Source organism: Pleurodeles waltl, chromosome 9 (genome assembly GCF_031143425.1).
Source record: "Pleurodeles waltl isolate 20211129_DDA chromosome 9, aPleWal1.hap1.20221129, whole genome shotgun sequence".
Classification (NCBI taxonomy): Eukaryota; Metazoa; Chordata; class Amphibia; order Caudata; family Salamandridae; genus Pleurodeles; species Pleurodeles waltl.
In genome coordinates this window covers 780,094,408-780,117,014 of record NC_090448.1, presented here as the reverse complement: position 1 = coordinate 780,117,014, position 22,607 = coordinate 780,094,408, and positions in this window count along the sequence as shown.

Here is a 22,607-nt window from a genome sequence, read left to right as displayed (position 1 = left end):
GGCAGCTAGAGAGGCTGACAGCAAGATCTAAGGACTAAACTGAGGAATAACATAACAGTGGTCTAGTACTACGAAAGCGCACACAAGCACTGATGAAATGAAAAAAAATATGGTGAAAGGGCAGCAGCAGTGTCCAGGGCAGAAATACCAGAGGATGTGTGAGGGAAACAAAGCTGGCAAGAGAAATATAATGGCACCTAAATCAAGGAGTACAGAAAAGAGGTCCGATAATTGCAGAACAGAGGGAAAGCAAATGACTCGACTGTAGCACAGAGAAAAAAACAGGAGTTGTTTGTGTCAAATAAAGGCACACTAGAAATGAGATGCAACAGAATCTGCAAATTAACTATAGTGCTGTGTGGGTTAAGGCTGCTGACAACAAGTGTGGTCTGCAGACTAAGGGTTCAAATTCTGGCAATTAAGATTCTGCTTTTCCTCCTAATAAGGTTGGGTAAATTGAGTAATTTTAATTAATCAAGAGCAAGCTCTAGCAATTATAGCACTGAGAACAGAAGAATATTATTAACCAATATATGTAAAACCTAATTATTAGTGAGGGATGGATTAAAGAAGCAGAGAAATAGGTGTAGGGTAGCAGCACAGTGGTACAAAATAAGTTCGAAATTTTGCTGAAAGAGGAAGAGCCGTGTTAAGGTCAGAGGGAGAAGCAGGAAATGACACAGGTTGTATAAGCACTGTGAAATCACCACAGGTGTCTTGCAGTGCTGTACATACAAACAAAATAATCTTGGTCAGAGAAAGAGCAGACCATTGATATGAAGGGAAAGGGAGTGATGAGAGCTTTTCTTCTTTCTGATCCAGTTGGACAGGATAGGAAAGGGAAGAGCCAAAGTACAAAAACAGTCAAGATGGCTTAGTGAGTTGAGGATCACTGCTGATAACTTGGAAGGTTGTGAGTTGAAATCCTAGCAAGTAGACTGCGTCTTCCAGCTTTCCGATTTGAGTAAACGAGTACCCTTAATGTGGGCATCAATAATAGCTGTTGTTTATGGCACATAGAAATTGAAGAAGAGCTATGACAAGTCATTTATGATGGATGCTATGAAAGAGTAGAGGGCTGGTGTAGGACAAAGGCACAGAGATAGAGTACAGAATTGTTAACCTGCAAGAGCAGTGTAAGAGGTTGGAGGAACAGAAATACTAGATGTGGGCAAAAGAGCTAGCAAGAGGGATAAACAGTTGAGCAAGTGGAGTAGAAAAAATATGGACATTTCAGGATATTTGGAAAGCTTTTGACTGAAGTTGGGGACAATGGGACATTCCAGAGCTATTGTTTGTGGCTTACAGTGCCAAAATAGAAAGGTAACGAGGGAACATCTGAAAACAGGCAAAATGGATTCCTGCATAAGACTCTGTTGATAACCAGTGTGGTTATGAGTTGAAATCTGGCAAGGAAAACTCTACTTCCATCCTTCTGATGTCGTGGGATGCTGATTTCCCCCATGAGAGTCTAGTCAAGTCTCCTGCTTCGGTTAAATGGGCCATTCATGGTGAGGTACAAAGTGAAATAGCTGAACTTTTACTTGACCAGGAATAGGATACACAAGGCACGGAAACGGAGAAAGGTAGGGTAGAAGGAGCAAATTGGGGGAAGCACTGGGCGCACGGAACACCACCTGCGATTTCCCACTGAAGAAAGGAAGCAATGATAAGCTCTTTCAGTGTGATCTTCACTCAGAAACAAATGACAAAGACTAAACAGTAGAAGCAGGCTTGGCCATTTGGAAACAACTCCCACGTTGCTACTAGCTGCCTGCTTCTCGGATGACAATGTGAGGTGGGGCCCATTGCCCAATTGTCTAATCTAGTTTAGTTTTTCCAAATACCAGGAAGTGCCTCTTTCTTAGAGCTCCCACTGTGCAGTGGGCATATTGCACTTATCAATACCGACTCTGTTAGGCTCCTGCTGCCTGACAAAGAGGGCTCCCACTCAGCCTACAACACATCCTTATGTTGCAGTGCTGCTTCATATCAGCCATCTGTCTCTCCCTGAAAACCTTTGAAGCCACGTTGAGTATTTTACAGATTAGTGGAAGGGACAGGCGACTCGGGTGCCCTTTATTATTTGCTCCCAATGTTGTTTTTTTGGCCTAGGTGCTTGCAAAAAGGAGCTCTCTTGTATTTCTCCAACTGTCCCAGGCAAACAAGGGTCAGTCTCACCTGCAGGGCCATGACTGGCGCCCTTTCTCATGCATCTCTTCCATTTATTCAGAAGATGACCTTTCTTTTTGGTTTTCACACAAATTAACGGCCAATCCTCTGGTGAGCGAAGAGTTATCTGAGATTATCGGAGGCCAAAACAACATCAGTCCGTCTCCCTGATTTGCTGTGAATATCACGGAGCTTACAGCTCCAGCGAGGTTTAGCTAGGTTACTGTGATGACCTTTGAAAAAGCACAATTACCAAGATTTCAGATTCCAATCTAAAATAACTGACATATCTGTATTAGGTGCAGGAGGGCAAAACACTATGCCTACTTGCCCAGAGGACTAAAGAGACAATAAAAATTATTGTCCAAACAGGACATCTCATGGCCCAGGCGACAAACGGCTCATCCCTGGTGTTATATGTAAAACACAAGGAGATTTGTCAAGCAGGACTTGGCATTCTAGCATTATTTGACAGTCTGATGTCAGAATGAGGCCCACAGCGATTGGAGCCTTCCTGGCTGGTGGTTCAAAGGAAGGGCCATGTCCAGGTGTCAACTCAAATCTACCTGTGACTGTGGAGCCCTCTTTGAAGTGTGCCCCTATTGTTATATGCAAAACCCCAACAGGATTTGACACTGTCATTTAAAAAAGAATGCTCACAGCCCCACCCTCCATATTCTGTCAGGTTGAGAGGGGCCATATCTGCTAGTTCAGGTAAGCCTATTTGCTCCTTGGAGGTATTTCACACCTGTTAAAATGCTAAATACTAGATGGCAGAAGTGGGAAAGCAAACGGGCTTCTGGAGGTTTTAGGCAGGGTAAAGGTAACATTCTAAATGTACCTTTTTAAATATTTTGGCTGTATTATATTCACAACATCAACCATTCTAACACCTAGGACTAGGTTACAAACAACAATGTCAGCTTTATCAGTATAATGCCGCCACATGACTAATGAAATAACAGCTACAGCAGAAAGTGCCCATTGGCACAAAGGAATTACTAAAGGGTATACATCTAAATGCGGCCATAATAGTCCAAGGATGCCCAACATATGTCATAATTCACCATTATTATGCCAGTGGCAACATAATGTCAGGAATAGTGATAATTGTGCCATAGATTAACCCATTATATTGGGAGCATCATATACATTGGGTGTCCCCTGACCAAAGGAATGGCTTCCAGGGAGAGAAAACGGCTTTCAAGGAGGGCCACCAGCCACATTCACAACATATACATAATGGTGCACATATACATACAAATGACCAGAGAAATAGAAAACACTCATGTGCGCACACCACTCCCACCATCTGAAATCAACATTACCTGTCTCCATTCTTAATCCAGATTCAGCTGTTCTTGTCTACAGTACTGATATAAAAGTAATCAAATACTTCTCCTTCTCCAGCAGTCCCACATTTCAGCAATTTCAGTCTGGTTTTCTGGCTCAGTTTCACAGGCACTGTATGATCAATAGAATCAGACTTGCAAAGTGACCAATGTCCATGAGACTGCTAAATTGACAGTGGAGACAGGTTGTCAAGTTGCATACCACAGGCTGACACAGTGTATATGCACAGACTTGGGACCCGACCATTTGTTTGGCTGGTAGCCACTGTAAGGATATTGACGTGTGTAGCACTGCCCATCTTCAAAATGAGTAGACCCACTGTGTCGGGCTGTACTTCAGGAAGCTACTTCCAGAGTATAGGCAAGCTACTAGTAGCTTCAGAGCTAGCTGTTGGAGATCCCTGATCTAGTTAAAGCAGTTATTGTTTTGGTACTAACTTTGTGTAGCAAGTGAATTAAGAATCAGATGACCATCAGGAGAGGAAATCAGAGAATTATTTGTCCTACCTGTGTTGAACAAACCGCCCTAGACTCAGTATTTTACAAACACATTTCCATTTCCAGTTTAATCCTTCAATGCCAAAATGGTTGCTTGCTGTTCAAGTGAATCAAGTGTATTAGAAACTCATGCTGGATTCCAAGTGTGCAGGAGCAGCCTCAAGACTTAACACTGATAATATAGTAAGTAGAGTTGGTGAGTGATTCATCACGGCCACCTGTGTACCAATATACTATGGGCTGGTAAGAACAATTAAATCCCATATTGTTTAAAGCATAGGGTTTTGGTGGTGGATCTGGCTCTGACACAACAAAGTCAGTGACAAAGTGGATGGCTGCTTTGGGAACCGTGCAAGCTAGGTATGCAGGAATGTGGCACTGGCATCAACCCAACGAATTTCTGCTCAAGACAGAACTGCCAGAATTCTTTGTCGCAGCACTCCCAGTTTCCTTATCAGGATAGATTGGTCATACCTGTAATGGCAAGGCAATTTGATTACTATTTGCCAAAAATTTTTTACTTGCCAGATCCCAACACTTTAGGGGTGCACTTGTTTCTGCATATATATACAAGCAAAAGATGTACTGTTATAAGTCTCCCGTTGTGATGCACCAGAAGAAGAGGACAGTGAGAGGTATGTACAGGCTAACTTTTAGGCACTCCAAGAGTGGGCGAGAGTAGATCTGCCAAGCTGACCCGAAATATACATTACATTAAGATCTTAGATGTTGTTTGATTTCGTCATTTTGATGAGGGTGGGTCGTGTGTACTGCCATAGAGCAGGAAATGTAATGTTATCATAATCGTTCATAAGGCTGTTGACAGTTGTTGATAGAGAATTAGAACATTGGAATGTTACGAGCTCCATTGGAGACAATGGCATGCTCAGGGCCTTTTACTGGCTGGTAAAAGCCCGGAGCATCAATATTCCAGTGTTCTTTGTCGACAGCAACAGCTGTGAACAAAGGCCTCACGGAGCCAGAGGGGATTTCTATCCCCTCAGGCTCCATGAGGACTTTGTTTTATTTATTACAACATTCTACCCTCTAGTGGAAAAATGTTTTAATAGCCTTATGGCCCTTCATAGCTGAGCTATACCAGCAACTTTAGTCCTGCTCCGTCTTTAACTCTGGAGCGGGCCTTTAATGGCTGATATAGCCTGCTATGTCAGGCTCTCAGGCTATAATATAACCAATTGGGCTAGAGGCAATTGTCTTGAAACATATATGAATTAGTATTAAGCTTGCAAGAAAAAATTGTCATCCGAGGCCTGTTATTGGACATGATGATAATGAATCCAGTGATGGCTGCACAAAGGAGATGATTCACCTGGAACATGTTGGGACTGTACAACCAGGCGAAGCCAAGGCAGATGAGTGCATACGCAAAAATTAAAGGCAAACATCTCAGCGCTGTAGTACACTTAATACCGGAACATCATAGAATAGCTCAGTGTGGTGGAAGATAAAGATATGCTACAGTCCACACCTTGCGATGCTGCTGAATGATCACTTTAGTGCAGAAGTCATTTGAATTTAACCTGCTGAGCTGTACTGTCTGACTCATAAGGGAGCTCCGTTATTGTGAAAGGAGCAATACATAAAAACAACATAGGTTTGGCAAATTTTTACACTGTTAACTGCCATGAGATTTACAAATTAATATTTTGATATTCATTGAGATATATGTGGATAATAGGGCACGATCTAAATACGTTTGAATAAACACCTGCATACTGAGGGATTGCTTCTTTATGAAGGCACAGTAACTATCTCCAGTAGGAAAATATGAGGAATTTTGTCTGATGCTTGACATGTTCAACCCAATGATAAAGAAATAACATGGTAGTCCAAGATCCATTATTAATTGTAGAAGACATTTTCTGGCCTCACAAGACCTGTTGAAGGCAATATGGGATTGAAAAATTCACCTCCTTGCTTTCTTTAGCCACAGGCCCTCATGACAGTGATAATGACCTTCACCAAATACCAAATTATATCAGAATGTATATCAACAGACTTAGGGCCTGATTACGACCTTGGTGGATGGGACACTCCGTAATATCCCGCTCGTCGTATTACAAGTTCCATTATATCCTAAAACGGCAGATGGGATATCTGTCACATTTGTATCCCATCTACCAAGGTCGTAATCAGGCCCTTAGATTTAAATATCCTTTCCAATATTTTGGTTTTGAAAACTTTGACAGATCAAGTAAAAATATTTTTTAGAATATTACTGCTTTCTGTAAGTCTACAGCATGGTTGATAAAGAATAAAGTGGATATGGTAAAATATAAGTCATAATCAAAGTTGATAATATTTTGACTGGAGGACTTGAGAAAATAAATGATTCTTCAACACAGTATTACAGATGGTTAACACCTAAACAATCTAAAGTTTTGTGCAGAGGAGACATGATTAGATTAATGAAGTTGGGAGGCAGATTAATGGGCATTTAAGATTCCTCTCATTTGAGAAAATTATGTAATTGGGTATCTTATCTCTTCTGACACTCCAGGCTCCGCGAAGACCATGTAGTTATATAGAATGGCAAACTGTTTAAGGTTTATATGCACATCAGCCCTGCCATCCGTGATAAGCAGTGAATTTTTTCGCTCTCTCACTGATAAATATTGATAGTAAAATAATGGCCAAATCACTAACCAATTGGCTTACTCAGCTTGTTTCAGTTCTGCTAGATCCAGAACTTGTAATTTGAGAACACCATCTGGTAACATTGCCTACGCTGACCTAGGCTCTACTGTAGCTACAGAGACATTTGACCCTGATAATTTGACTCTGTCACATACCTCGTTGAAGTCCTAAAACATCTTATTCCCAAGTCTTACTTGATTGCTTTTATGAGGCTTTTGTATGAATCACCAGTATCCATAATGGTTATAAATGTGGTCAGCTGTGCTAACACTGAATTGCAACATAGCACTTTGTCATGAGGTTATTTTAGCATTTACACTGGCACATCATTTAGCCCTGCGCCTGAGACCAGTGCCCTCTAACCTAGTTACATTTTGTTAGTATTCCTTTTATTATTTAAGCAAAGCTTAATTTTTTTGAAGATGTTTTTACTTCTTTTATCAGTTGTGCCTCCATGCAGAATCTCCTATTCATTTCTTTGCACAACATTTCCATCCTGTGCTCAACCCAAGGCTGTATATGATATTTACTCGGAATTGCTGGTCCAAAGGATACATTGAGTACCCCACACAGAAAAATATGTGTTGTCACATCAGGGCAGTTCTTAGAACAACAGATATGTTATTATAAAATATCTTGGTTCGTCTACGTGGGAGGACTCCCAGCAACCTAGCAGACCTCTCCTTTTCCCTCTGAACATATGTACAGGGGGTGGGCTTTCTTTCCTGGACCAGAAGGGTGGATAAGGGCTACCATTGCTACTTGCTCTCATGTAGAAACTCAGTAGTGTCTGTAGGGATGTGAGACACACTATAGTGACAATATGGTGGGACTCTTCCTGTGTTTCACTTTCCTGGTCACTGTTGTGGTAACAATGTGTTTAATTGTCTTCATAATCTCAATTCATGCCTTTTTACATAGAACCCATCCAGTTGCTTCAATAAAACCTATTGAACTAAGATCCTGTTTCTGTTTATCTTTGCATGTATGAGGCCTGTATAACTGAGAGAAAGGGGTACGATCGGTTATACCATGATTTGCCTGAGGAGTCTGAGTGTCATGCGATAGGTTGCCACAAATCACTTTTACCTCTGGTACTGGCGAGGTGCTGCTAGGTAGCTGGAAGTGTTAGGCCGACAGGTGTCACACGGTGTAGGATCGGACTAAGTACCCCAGGCACAGAGGTGCTGCTGCCCAAAATCCAGCAGTCTCATTACTACAAAGGGTGTCCTACGACAACTTGTTATTTGTGCTGGCGATCAGTGGAAAGGTGTAAATGCTACAGATAACCTGAACATAAATGATGGAATTAGAGGTGACAATAGTGCGAAAGGCCCTACTTTACAGTCTGCACTGGATGTACATTTCTACCTCAGAAATAGTTTGTGCAAAACATATGCTTTAGTGCATAGCATAAAGCAACCCTACATGTATACACTTATTGTAATTAAGGTTGCACACTTTTATTCTGTGGAACCTGACTGTTTTCAAACGATCTTCTGGAGTTATTTTGAATTTACTCAATGTTCACACTATGTAGTCTCTGGAAGCATCTCTTTCCAACAAGTCATTTATCCTTAAAAAAGAGATGCAAAATATAAAGGATTTAGCAAAAATATTTGTACTTGTTGAAATAAACGTGGCTTGGTGAAGACTTCAATGTGAGCCATGCATGGTCCTCCCTTGGTATTCAATGTTTGTTGACCCTGTCATGCTCATGCACCCACATCACTGCACCTGATGCATTCATCATACTTGCAGCAGTGTTTTAAGCAAGTTGCAGCTCTTTGGATGTGTCCTTCATTTTCGAACCTGATCCTTGACTTAGATATCCCACCTTAAGTGGAGTCTGGGGAGCTTGGGAAATTGGCGGACAGCGAATTCTAGTGGTGAAGAGGTGTTCAGAGTGCTTTAAAGGAGGGCACGCTGCCACTACCACTGTCATGCGCTACTCGCCAGGGGCGGCTGAGGAAGTAGCACGTGATAAAAAGTGGCTCTAGCCTTTGGGCCTGTGTTCCACGATGCTGTAAATTTGGTTGCAAACTTGTGAAGTTCAAAGTCCAAAGTATCTCCGTCAACTTGTGTTTGCTGCTGACTCATTCCTTAGCACTAAAAGGCAGAGGGGTGTTCAGTGTCTGGGGGAGGCAGCAGCAGTGTCAGCAGGGCAAGGTAGGAGGTAACTTATTATTCGGCTTTGCCTACACAGCACTTTCACAGTCTTTTGTAAGTAAAAAACATACTTCAGATGGACCTACATCCCGCCTCCAACCACATTTTACTTGCCATTTGTTTTCCTGCTTGTCAGTCTGTTCTTTCTTGCATTTTATTGGTTTGGGTGAGCGATTTCCTGTTTGACTTGTGCTTTTCGTGGGCTTTTCTGTGGAGCAAGGCCCAAGTACGTCTTCCTTTGGGAGATTTCTTCTGCCCTACAGGAGCTACTTTTTTCTTTGTAATCCAGCTTGCTTGTCGACTGCATATATACTTCGAAGCTGGAGCTAGTTTGTGTTTCATTTTATTTTTAATCCAGCTTGCTTTTTTACTGCATGTGTTCTTCTGGGCTGGAGTTAGTTCATGTTGAGTTAGTTTGTGTCCTATTATCTTTTAGTTTATTATTGCTGTGTAAAGTGCTTCAGTGAAAGTGTGAATTCGCAGCTGAAATTAGTTCATGTTTTTATCCAGCTCGCTTGTTGATTTAGGTGTACTTTGTAGATGGCGCTAGTTTTTTTTTAACTGTATTTAGTTTGTTTGTACAAGCTTTCATGCTTTAATATTCAAATGTTTCACTGTGTTTTACGTGTACTTCGGAGCTGGAGTTAGTTTGTTTACGGCACGTAGATTGTTTGTACACGCTTTAATGCTTTAATATTCAAATGTTTTCTTGTGTTTTATGTGTACTTCGCAGCTGGAGTTAGTTTGTTCACCGCATTTAGTTTGTTTGTACATGCATTCATGCTTTAATACCCAAATGTTTTGTTGTATCATTTGTGTTCTCTTTTGTATCTTAATTTTTGACCCATGGCGTTTGTGCATGCTTTATTTATTTCACATTTTTTATAGTGTAAAATCTGCACAAGGTCTTTTAAGCGTTTAACTTTATGTTTTTTTGTGCTCTCTGTTGTATTTTAATTTTTGAGCTATGGCATTTGTGCATGTTTTATGTATTCCACGCTTTATATAGTGTAAAATCTGCACAAGGTTTTTTAAGCACTCAAATTATTTTAGTGTACATGTAGTTTTTTTTTGTTCTATTTGTTTTTTTTAGTTTATGGCTCGCTTAAAGTGCTTGGCGCTTTACTTTGTGAGCTTTTATTTTACAGGATTTTCGCTTACATGTTTCTAAAAGGCCTTCTTGCGCAATTGTTGTTATCTTTTGGTTTATTATTACTACGTAAAGCGCTTCAGTGAAAGCTCTGCATGAAAATGGTGTTATAACAGTGTCCCTGAGCTTTAGAAAATATGATCTGAGGCAGTTGAAAGTAGACGAGGAAAGACATTAGGATGAGAGCTTGGGTAAAATAAGCTAATTTGCAGTTGTTTTCTCCCCACTGTTGTGAGGTGGCGTATAGGTCCTCTTGTGCTTCATGTAGTCATTTGGTTTTTAGTTATTAATGTGGGATCTATGTATAGCCTTCACCAATGCCTTTCATCACCTCATTGTTAAAACTTTTTTAAATGTTTTAATTTTCTTTATTTATTGAATTTTGCAGTATACAACAACATATGACTAACACTTACAGGGCATGCATTCATTATCACAATGACAGATCTATCCTGTGCATCAATGTCCATTTTGTATCTGTGTCACATCAAGTCCTTTGAAGCTGTGTTACCTGTACTGTATAAAGCACATGGTGAAGTGAAGGGCTGACATAGTTACCTGAAACGGTGGAGGTCATATGTGAAAAGGAGAAGGGGTAAAAAATAGGGGGGGGGGCAGAGAAGGGTACATGCACGCTGTCAACATTTGCAGGGTAAAGGGTACGCTAAGGGCCAGCCCTGTAGGGAAATTCCAGTGGGGCTGGTCGGTTCCTCTAAGCGGTAAACAGTCAAGCCGCATCATCTAGGTCTTAGATATAAGATACATCTGAAGGGGCATCCAGACATCCGCCGGGCGAGAACGGGGCGGCATCATCTCCCAATAAGCCATCAGCTGCTCCTGACAGTACGCTGCGTCTTTCAGCCAGTCTGCCTTACGTGGTACATGCTTTCTCCCCCAGTTCATAGCCGCCTTGCGCTTTGCCGCCACCAGCAGCAATCGTACCAATCTCTTTGACGTAGACTGTATATCTTTCACATAGCCTAAGAGTGCGAACTTGGGGGTACGTGGGGCCCTCAGTCCTACTATTTCATCTATCGCATCTAGCACCTCTCGCCATTAGCCCTGTAACGTGCTGCAGCTCCAAGCGGAGTGCAGAAAGTCGGCATCCAGTGACAATCATCTGACGCATCTGCTCTGAGACCCATGCGAAAGAGTTGCTGTTGTGTATAGAATATGCAGTTTAGGAACTTGAAATGAATTAAACGCAATCTATAGATCACGCATATGGATGCAGCAATATAGCCAGACTTCATCTTCCAAAGCCTCGCCAAGCTCCAACTTCTATTGCATCCTAGTGTTGGGATCTGCAGAGAGAGCGGTGGCCTGCATGCTCGCGTACAAACCGATGACTAGCCTATGGGGCAATGGGGCCTTGTATAGTAATTAAAGCGTGTGAAAAGTCTTTGGTTCAGAGAGGAATCGTGGGCAGCACGTGCCCACCTCCGCTTTTATCTAAAGGTATGTCAAGTAATGTAGTGCTGTATTGTAGGGTTCTCAAATCGCAGCCTCCAAGGAAATGAATAGGCCTTCTGGGTACAGCGATCCCAGGGTTGTCAGTTTCATATTACAGAGATGCGTGTGAGCCTCCCCCTTCCGCCATCTGCAGTTCTCCATGAAATTCTGGGCTGCTTGCCCGCTCAGACTAGCAATATCAGTAGCAATCGGAGTTGCTTTAGAAAGCTAGTTGTGAGAGAAAAAGGGACATTGATAAATAAGTATAACAATTTGGGTAATATGACCATCTTAGCTATTGCTATCCGGCCTATCAGCGAGAGTGGAGAGATTGTCAGGCCGAGACCTTGTCCTCCAGCCATGTAATTCTCTACCATGATTCTCGGCCCAGAGCTCGTCCACATCTCTAGTAAGCCATATTCCTAAAAAACACACCGGCTTAGATGCCCAGCGTAAGGGGTAGTTCAAGAGATGTGGGAGTGTGACCTCTGACAGAGAATACTACCGATTTGTCCCAGTTGATGGTGATGCCCGAAAGGTGGTCAAAGCGCACAAATTCTTCTATAATGGGGTCCAGATAGACTTGCAGATCCCGCACATGCAGGGCGAAGCCATCAGCGTACATCGAAACCAGAATTGGACGCTGCCGAAATGCAAGTCCCATGTTGTTGTGATGCTGTCTCAGGCGTGCTGCCAGCGGTTCCATCACCACCACAAACCGCAGTGGCGAGAGGGGGCAACCCTGCCTGATTCCTCTAGCGACCTGGATGGGACTCGTGACGCTACCGTTGGCTCTCAGTATAGCTGTTGGGTTTATGTATAGTAAACGGATTAGTTGCATAAATCTGGGGCTCAGCCCCAACCTAGCAGGTAGGCCGAACAAATAAGACCAAGCAAGGGAGTCAAAGGCTTTTGTGGTATCTAAAAAAATTGCTGCAGCTCGATCCTCCGGATCCACCATCCATACCGCTGCAAAAAATGTACGAAGATTGTATAAGATCGAGCATCCTGGCACAAATCCTGATTGACCTGGGAGCACTATGGTTGCTAGCAGAGGTTGCAGTCTGGATGCTATTAGCTTCGCTAAAATCTTATTGTCTACATTTTATAAGCGCATAGACATGGGTCCTTGCTGGGCTTCAATATAGTGACTATAAGGGCTTCACGGAGCGAAGGGGGAAGCGTCCCCTCCTCCAAGGACTCCACGTACATTTCTAACAGATGTGGCTCCAAGATTTCTGCGTACTCTTTATAAAAGGCCGCTGTTAAATCATCTATGCCAGGTGCTTTGTCGCCTGGTAGGTCGTGTATGACCTGGGTGACATCTTCAACCGAGCATGGGGAGTCAAGGTATTGTCTATGGGAACTCTCCAGCCACAGGTATCAAAATACTCTGTGTATTTCACAGGGTCGGGTTACTCAGGTGCAGAATATAAAGAAGTATAGAAGTCTGACATCAACCTCTGAACTTCCACCGTACCTACGTGGTACACGCCGCTTGGATCTAAGAGCTCAACAATGTAGTCCCTAGCCCATGGTTTGCGTAGCATTGCCGTCAGTGTCTTACCAGCTCTCGCCCTTCCCGTATCTCCTCACCTGTGCCTGCTTCCCCAAAAAGCAAACTTCACGTTGCGCTGCTTCCTCATACTACAACAGCTTTTCTCTGCCTCCCCTAATAAAGCACCATCCATACTTTCACAAAAGTGATGTTCCAGTGAGGATAGCTGGGTTTCCAAGTCAGTCAACTCGCGTCGGATCGTTCGGGGCACCCCATGCTGTTTAGCAAGACAAACTCTGCAAATTACCACCTTAAAGGCTTCCAAAGCATGCTAGGGGAGGCAACAGAGCCCTTAGTTGTGTTCAAAAAATTCCACTATTGCCACCCGCACTTCTTCCTTAAAATCCTGATCATGTAGTGCCCCACTTGGCAATCACCAGGTGAACTCTTGGCGAGCACCCCCAGGGATCTGCAGTATGAGGCGTACCAGTGAATGATCCGATAGTGTTCCGGGCAGGTGCTCCACCTCTGCAGTCCAGAGCACTGCGTCTTTTGTCCTAAGCCACATATCTATGCATGACCAGCTGTTGTGCACTGTGTTAACGCAGGTTCCCTCCCTGCGCATACCATGCCTCGACCTCCATATATCCACTAGGGCATGTTCTGACATAATATCAGACAAAACATTTTCCGCCGCCCCCTGATGTGGGGGGCGTGCGTGGCTATCTCGGTCTACAACAGGATTGAGCACAACATTAAAATCTCTGCCGCACAACAGAGTCCCGGCACTTAGCATGCTCACTAGGCGCCAGGTCTCCGCAAAGAACCCTGGATCATCAGCATTGGGGCCATATATCAATAGGAGCTGGAAGGGCTTGTCCTGAAGCAACCCCTGCAGGATCGCAGAGTACCCTCTTGGTATGCCATGGCAGTCCCTTACGTATAGTTATGGCTACCCCACTCGCATATCTTGAGTAGGTAGCCGTGTGGCACTCACACATCCAACCTGTTCACAGCCGTGATTTAGTTTCAGAGGTTAAGTGAATTTCCTATAACATGCACACGTCAATCGCATGGTGCTGTAAGTATGCCGATAGTAGCCGCATTTTTCAAGTACCGGGAGGGGGCCTCGGGCCCAGCGACCTATGATCCCGCTCCACCACTAAAAATTGGGAGAGCTTGCCCGGGAAGAGCTCAGTCAGCGTAGTCTCTACGTAGTCCTCCATACGGCCCATGTCCGTTGACTCAGGAACTCCCAGGATACAGAGGTTGTTTCTGCGTGAGCGGGATTCAAGTTCTTCATTCTTTTTGCGAATCAGCTCCAGCACCCGCACCATCTGGAGAAGGCGTTCATCCTCGCCACTACGTCCATCCCCCAAGTCTGAGGTTCAGGACTCCACCTGTTCTAAACGGGTGTCATGGTCATCTATCATCTATCCATTCCTTCAGGCAGTCCATGCGATCCGTAAGGTGGTCCAGTTTGGCATCTATGCCTACCAGGCTTTGCTTGAGATCAATAAACATAGCTTTTATTGTGGACGACAGGGTCTCACGCTCTTGAGGCTGCTCCAGGTCCATCTCCTCTGCTGGCCTGCACGCATGCCCAGCCTTCTTCTTGTTCTCGAAGGAGAGTTTGGCCTGTTTGTGATCCGACTTCCCCATGACTCTGGCTTGGCTGCAGCCTGTCGCCACCTGGGGTCTCAAAAGCGCTCACCACTACATGGTCAGCAGCAAGTCAAACGTAATGGACACCAATGTGCGTTAATTCAATGTTCTCCAGCCACTGTATTTATTTTTTGTCTCAAATTCGCCTGCAAACCAGGCCACGCACTCACTCGGGAGGGCCCATAGCGTTCTACGTCCTACGGAACAGGCCCCCCAGGCGGCGGCAGGCACCCGACCGATCAAGGCCCGCGTACCCGAGCTAGACGCCTTGGTCCCGCTTCTTTTCTTCCACTACTCTCACCTGTGCTTCCAAGGTCCTCAGCACCACTGTTTCCTATCTGCCAGCCGCGGACCACATGTCTTCTCCCGCAGTCACCACACTGTCCGGCCAAGGCAGCACCTCCTCTCTGGGACGAGGTCGAAGGGCCTCCCCCACTGGCCACACAGGGTCTGTCAGGCCCAAAGACCTCCCCAGCTGCGCGGCGGCCCACGCCTCAGCTCCTGTGCTGCGCCAATCTCTCAGTCCATCCGCTTGCAGGGCCAAGCTCCGCAGTACCGCAGGCAGACGGGGCTCCCACTGCACCACTGCACTCTCCAGGCCCCAGTGCGTCCAGGTCCCCCACCCGCCGGTCCCATCCTTTTCTCTCTACTCCAAGCCTCCGACAGCAGCTTGGGAGGCGACCCGGAGAGGCCAGACACCACGCAGCCAGGCCCGGTCTCATCCGCAGCGGCACGCCTCCATTCCAGCATCGGCCCGCCAACACTGTTGCCTCAGTTGGGCTTCGTGCGGGTTGATGGTCACGTTCCCATCAAGATTCTTTGGCAGGCGGCCCGTGCCCGGATAATTGTAGTATTAATTCCTCTGCCTCGCGAAGCCTCACACAATGGCGGCCATTTTGCGGGCCGGCCGGACCACGCCCCCCTTAGTTTTTAAATATGACCACAAATGCCTATACACGTAGCATATAAGCAAATATGAGTAAAAAATGAACAAAGCACCTTGATAAAACACTTATATGTTTGCACTTATATTAGTGTAATTTATAAAGGCGCTTTGTTCATTTTTCACTCACAAATGTTTATTTTTTCTTTACAGGCATCTTAAAAAATCTTGCGCTTTACTTTGTGAGTTTTTATTGTATGGGATTTTCGGTTACTTGTTTCTAAAAGGTCTTGTTGGGTAATTGTTATCTTTTGGTTTATTATTGCTACATAGAGCACTTTGGTGAAAGCGTTGCCCAGTGTTTCGCTAAATTAAAACAACTGTGTGCAGATTGTGTGGCGATGATGGATGCAGCAAATCTATAATTATGCCAAACTCGCTGTGGCTGCACAATCTCATCATGCCAGTGGCCCTGAGTATACCTTAGTCGAGTGAGGACCTGCTGCAGATGTCCGCATGTATACTGTGGGCCTCATTACCAGGCTGGCGGTCTTAAGACTGCCTGCCTCATGGTGGCGGTCAGGACCGCCGCTGTTGTGGCAGTCCAACCACCACATTAAGACCCTGGCGATCAGACCACCAGGGTTCCAATGTCTCTGCTGGGATCGGTGATTCTGACGGGTTTACGGCAGGTGGAGATCAGGTGGAGATCACAATCAGCAAGGGTGGCACTGCATGCAGCGCCGCCCTGCTGATTACGACCTTGTTCTCTGCCATCCTTTTCATGACAGTTCTACCACTATGAAATGGCTGGCAGAGAACAGGTGAGGGAGCCACAGAGGGGCCCCTGCACTGCCCATACACTTGGCATGGGCAGTGCAGAGGTCCCCTTGACCTGCACCATCGCAATGCTCACTGTCTGCTTTGCAGACAGTGAACATTGCAAGGGTTTTGGTGCTACCTGCGGCGGCAGCATTGCCACCGGCTTGATTTCGAGCCAGAGACAATGCTGCCACCTGCTTCCCCCTGGGCTGGCGAGTAGAGACTTCAGTTTCCGCCCTCCAGCCCAGCGGTAAACTCTTAATGGGCTTGGCGGGGAGGTAGCTAGTGTGGTGGCAACCTCCCCGTTGGAAGTTCGCCACCGAACTCCTAATGAGGCCCAGCATATTTGAATCCAAGAGAGCATTACCTGGCTCATTCTTGCTAAATCATTGCGTTATTTGTTTATTTCTTGTTTAAGGTCAGCTTACCATGGGTTTTGGTGTGCTTCATATGGTTATTACTTTCTTTAGTTAATAATGTAATATGTAATAACTTTCAAGCCAATTAATATTTATTGGAGGACAATTACGGTGTGTCTCCGGTTTGCGCTTGGTTTCTATCTTTGAATCATATCCCCTTTACAGCAATGGGTGCCCTACACTGTCAGCTACTGGTGATGCAATGTATATTTTTTAAATTTTGTGCACTTAAAAAAACAACATGCCTTTCATTTACTAAAACCGTCGTGCTCTCAGTGGTATCTGTTTATTTACTGACTTATCTCCCTAACTAAAGGTGGGATTTAAGTGTATGTTTTACTCTTCATAAATTAGACCTTTAGTTTTCGAACATGAATCTTTAAAACATGCACTGGAGATATTAAACGGAGTACCTGGCATACACAACTTTACAGACCTGATATTGTAAACAACGGATATATTTATTTAAAATATATTTTTGATACCAGTTCTCTTCTTATAAAACTACCATGAAAACAAAAAAGAGACACAAATATCAAGTGCTTTCCATGCATGTGAGAGAATATGCAAAAAAAACAATGCCAGACACTGTTTTTGTTTATACGTACCTAAAAGCCAATAGAAGTGTAGGATTTAATAGATAACTTGGGTCTCATTAGTGTCTTTTTTTGGCACTGAGGTGCTAATTTACCATGTAACATATCTAAATGCACCTCGAAGCAAAGCAACAACAGAATTTCCTGCGCTTGGCGAGCTTCACCTGTACTTTTCTTTGGCTTATTCAAGCCGCTGAAGTCACATTTTAATGTAAGTACTTATGAAAACAAGTTGGGCTATATTTTTTGTTTATAAAACATTAAAACGGTTGGCTGTGTGCTGTACAACTGTTTGTAAATAATACTAGGTTTGCATCTGCTTTGATTCTATTTACCAGTGACACATTTAGAGATGTATAATACTTTCAACCATTCGTCTGTTCATGGTGTTTTATTAATGTTGGTAAATTGAATTTTATTTTACACTTTTAAATTACATTTAAGAAATCATTTCTTATACTTTGCAGTGTACTTTCAACAGGTGGTCTATTTGTTCCAGCTTATTCTATACTGGTATACTGTATATGTATGTTTTGGCTTTTTTAAAGCACACTTTTATTTTGAGACCTTGGATGTAAAAGAAATGCGCTTATTTTATTAAAGAGTACAAGGCCTATTTACTTGTACCCTATTAATAAATATTCCCTGTCCACTGCATTACCATTAAAAGGGTGTAAGATGCTTTGACACTTGCCATGATGCACACACCTATCTATTAAGATTTAATACTACTAATAGCTATTTCCCTGTCAAACATTTATAGTAGGCCTCGGGGTTATGCTTCGGCTACTTCCTTTATTTATAATCTGCAGTGTCTGCTACAAAAGGCAGACTGACAACACTTTATTTATCTATCTCCAAATATAATTTTACATCTGCCACTGTTTGTGCCCTCCTGTTTGTTTATGTGCCCTGCCAGTGTCGGAGTTCATCAGCCTTCAGCACTGGAATTGAAATTTCAAATTAGTAGTGCATGTAAAATATATAACTTATTTAAAACCTCATTGCTTTAAAAAAAATTGCGTTTAAAATCTGAATGTAAGGCACATTTTGGAAACCTAAAAACATATTTATAAGAAGTAAGCCTTCTAGTTAAGTGTTTAGGCAAATTTGTCTTTCATGCTGTTATCCATGTTAAACTGGAATTAGACATGATTACTTAATTTAGAAGTTATGCACAATATACAAGACAGCCTTTACCATAGGTGAGCTGGACCCAGGCTCAGTGCCTAAATATTCTGAGAGGTGCATGAAGCTGTGTGCATTAAGTTCATGCCAACAGCAGCACCCCTCTCCTCATGCACCAGCCTTCTCCTTTGCCATGCCTGTCCATTTAAGTCTGGTTTGCCACTTCAAGTGGTTTTCGTCCTTCATTATCATACCATGGACAATATTTTTTCACTGTCCTTTAGCCCCCTTCCTTGGTCTCCCTTAACCCTCTGGCCCCTGCTCACACACATCAACAAAACCATCATCTGCGAAAAACAGCTAAGCTATTGGTGATTTAGGTGAGCTGGGGGGAGTTCCAGGAATGTTTGTGTTCAGTGGCCAGTCACTGCTCACCCAGGTAATGACCGGTGAACATAAAAGTAAGCCCCTGCAGTCTCATTTAATTCACTACCATTAACCAAGGTACCTAATTTTTCTTCCTCCAGCCAGGCAGGGTACTGTCTTAGCAAAGGCTATCTCTAATAATATGGCATAAAAAATAACTTTTTTACAATAGCATTTTCACTCTTACTTTTGGTGTGTTAGTTATTTCAACAACGTGGATGTTAAACAAATGTACTTATTTTATTAAAGAGTACAAGGCCTTTTTACTCGTGCCCTATTAATAAAAATTCCTCGACCATTGCATTACCGTTAAGGGGTGTAACATAGCGTGACACTTTAAAACTCGCAAACCTGTTAACATTTAAAACTACTAGTAGCTATTTCTCTGTATAACATTCATAGAAAGCCTCAGGGTTATGCTTTGGCTACATCTTTTATTTATAGTCTGCAGTGTCCACTACAAAAGGCAAAATGACAACACTTCATTTATCAATCCCCACGCATCATTTTATATTACTTGTTTTGTGCTCTTCTCTTTGCTTATGTGCCCTGTCATTGTCAGAAATCATCAGCCTCCTGCGCTGGAATTTAAAGTTTAAATTAGTACTGCATGTCAAATGTACAATTTATGTACATTTGACTTTACGACGAGAACTTGGGTAAGATCAAGCTAATTTGCAGTTGTGTTCACCCCACTGTTTTGAGGTTGCTCATAGCTTCTCTTGCGCTCTGTGTAGCTGCGTGGGTTTCTTCTCTTAATGTGAGATCTATGTATGCCCTCCACTCGGGTCACAGCCTTCGCCACTGCCTTTCATCACCTCATTTTTTTATGTGATTGCAAATTGTAAGCATTGCATATACAGGTACCATATGAGCAAATGTGAGTAAAAAATAAACAAAGCGCCGTTTTGGGTGGAGAGGGGAGGAGGTGCTGGAAGATACCATGGTAGATGGGTGACTGTCTTTTGGGGTGGTGTCTACAGGTAAGGTACATGTGCTGTATGTGGGGTTGTCGTTGTTGTGGTGGCTGCAGATGTGGTGACTGAGGTGGATGTCTGCTATTGTGCTGACTGTGGGTAAGATAGGACTGATTGATGGATCCACGAATGATAGTGTGGTGGGTGCCGGTGTGTCTGGTTTAGTGTCTGTGAAGGAGGGGGTGGTGGGGGTCAGTGCAGGGAGTGGATGTTGGTGTGTCTGCAGCTGGATGGATCTTGTGTGCATGCTGGTGGGGGGTCTTCTGGTGCTTTTGTTTGTGGCTACCCTTGTCTGTTGAGGTGGATGCATGCCTGTGTGTAGGTGTGCTTTGGATGGGTATGGGGAGAGGGGTTTGGGATTGGGAAGAGGTAGGTGGAGGGGGGCTGGAGACAAAGGGACACTGGCTGCCTTCAGACTGGAGGCCAGAGCCTGAAAGGACCTCTGTAGACCAGCCATAGCACCATGAATGCTCTCTAGGAATGCATTGCTCTGTTGTACTTGAGCTGCCAGTCCTTGGATGGCATTCACTATGGTAGACTGACCCACAAAGATGGACCTCAGGAGGTCAATAGCCTCCTCACTGAGGGAGCAGAGCTGCCTGGGGCAGGGGCAGAGATGCTTGCAGCGAAGGAGATGCCCACCCTCCTGGGTGAATGGGCACAGGCAACTTGGTGGTGGTAGTAAGGGGGTGGCGGACAAAGATGGTGCTGTGATGGTCCCAGATGGGTCCACCACCGCCAGGGAGTGTCCACCAGAGGAGGATTCCGAAGAAGAGGTGGTAGATCCGGTCTCCCCCGTGGCACTTCCCTCGCCCTCCGTCCCGCTGGGTCCCTCGGCCTTGCTAGTTCCAGCTTCCTGGGTCCCATGGGCTGCTGCTTCCCACTTGCCTGTGCCCCTTCTCCTTTGCCAGACGATGCTGATGCACACAAAGAGAGAGAGAGGGGGAGGGAGAGACAGATGGCGGGGGGGAAGTCAACATATGCCTCCCATAGACACAGCTAAACATGTTCACCTGTGACAATACATATCATGGCTAGGCAATTGCGTTCACCAATACACATTACCTACATCATGTCATTACATGTCACTACTACCCTCACCTGTATGCTAACCCTCACACCTACATCAATACCTAAGTAGGACTGCACTACTAGAGCCATCCCCATGATGCCAACCAAAGCCATTTTAGCTGGCACAGTATGCCCTGGATGCTGTATCAGTAGTATGCCTGAATGCACATCTTACCTCTCCATACCCCTTTCACCTATTGGATGTGCAGCTGACTGAACACAACACTTCAAGCCTCTACAGCAGGGGTCTTTAAACTGGGGGGTTGGCCCTCCTTGGGGGCCTCAAGTGATCCCAGGAGAGGCGCCAGGCTCTGGCCAAAAGAAGCATTACACAGATAACAGTGGTTTGTTTTAAGCAGAAAGATGTTATTGCATTTTTAAACAGGCAACAGGACTTAACTGCAATGTTTAAATACACCTAGACATATTTAAACATTGCTATCTTTATAAAAATAATTGTGAAAAATATTGAGGTGGGCCCAATGATTATTATTTTTCAACTGGGGGGCGTGACATTAACAAGTTTGGAGACCACTGCTCTACAGTAACCACACCTGATTAGTCCATGACCTCTGCAATATGTCTATTGCAGTGAAGACAACGCCATTCACAGACCACACAGCACCTATCTGTCATATTACATGGCTGGCCACTCAGTACAGTGAAGCCATTATGAGAACAACTCGATTTAGCCAAAACAAGTCACACACTCAAACATTTCACATCTGATGTGTACTATGTGAATCTGTGGTATAGCCATGTGATCAGTCAGACCCTATCACATAGCCGGAGCAGATGACACCAAACACATTTATCACCACTCAGCATACTGCTAAGTGCATCTACAATGGGCCATATTCAACATATCACACATCCATTGAGTTCAGTGTCACAACAGATGTACCTGTGGAACACACATATCAAACATAAACTATTGATCAGAGCCAGCAATGTGCAGCAAAGATGGTGTTCATGCTGCTTCAGCATGCCCAATATTGTGTCAGCAGTGCAAGGGATGTCTCTGTGTTAGGTGTGTGCGATAAGGACATGTTCAGCTAACGTGTGGAGTGCTTGTCACATTGTACATTCTCTTCTCTCTATCCAGGATACCATGTCATGAAGAGATTGAGACATGCACCAGTGTACTGTCCGCTAGTCGACCTTGCTACCCTGGAGGACAGGCATATCATCACCACCTATCGTCTGAATCGTCTGACCATCATGGATCTCTGTTCTCAGTTGGAGCCACATCTATTGCCTGCCATATGTAATCCCTATGCCATCCCTCCCACAGCACAAGTCCTGTCAGTGCTACACTTTCTTGCCAAAGGCTCCTTTCAGAATACAGTGGGCTTGGCAGCAGGGATGTCACAGCCCATGTTCAGTCTTGTGTTGAGGGATGTACCGTGTGCTTTCTGGACAGCTACATCAGATTCCCCCAGTGTGCAGATTTGGCCTATACGAAGGCAGACCTCTATGATATGGGACACATCCCTCATGTGATAGGGGCCATAGATGGCACCCATATTGCTTTGGTCCCTGCCAGTGCCAATGAACAGGTGTGTAGGAACAGGAAAAACTACCACTCCATCAATGTTCAGGTGGTGTGTGTGGCATACCAGTACATCCCCCAGGATCTGTGCATGACTCCTACATCCTGAAGAACAGCAA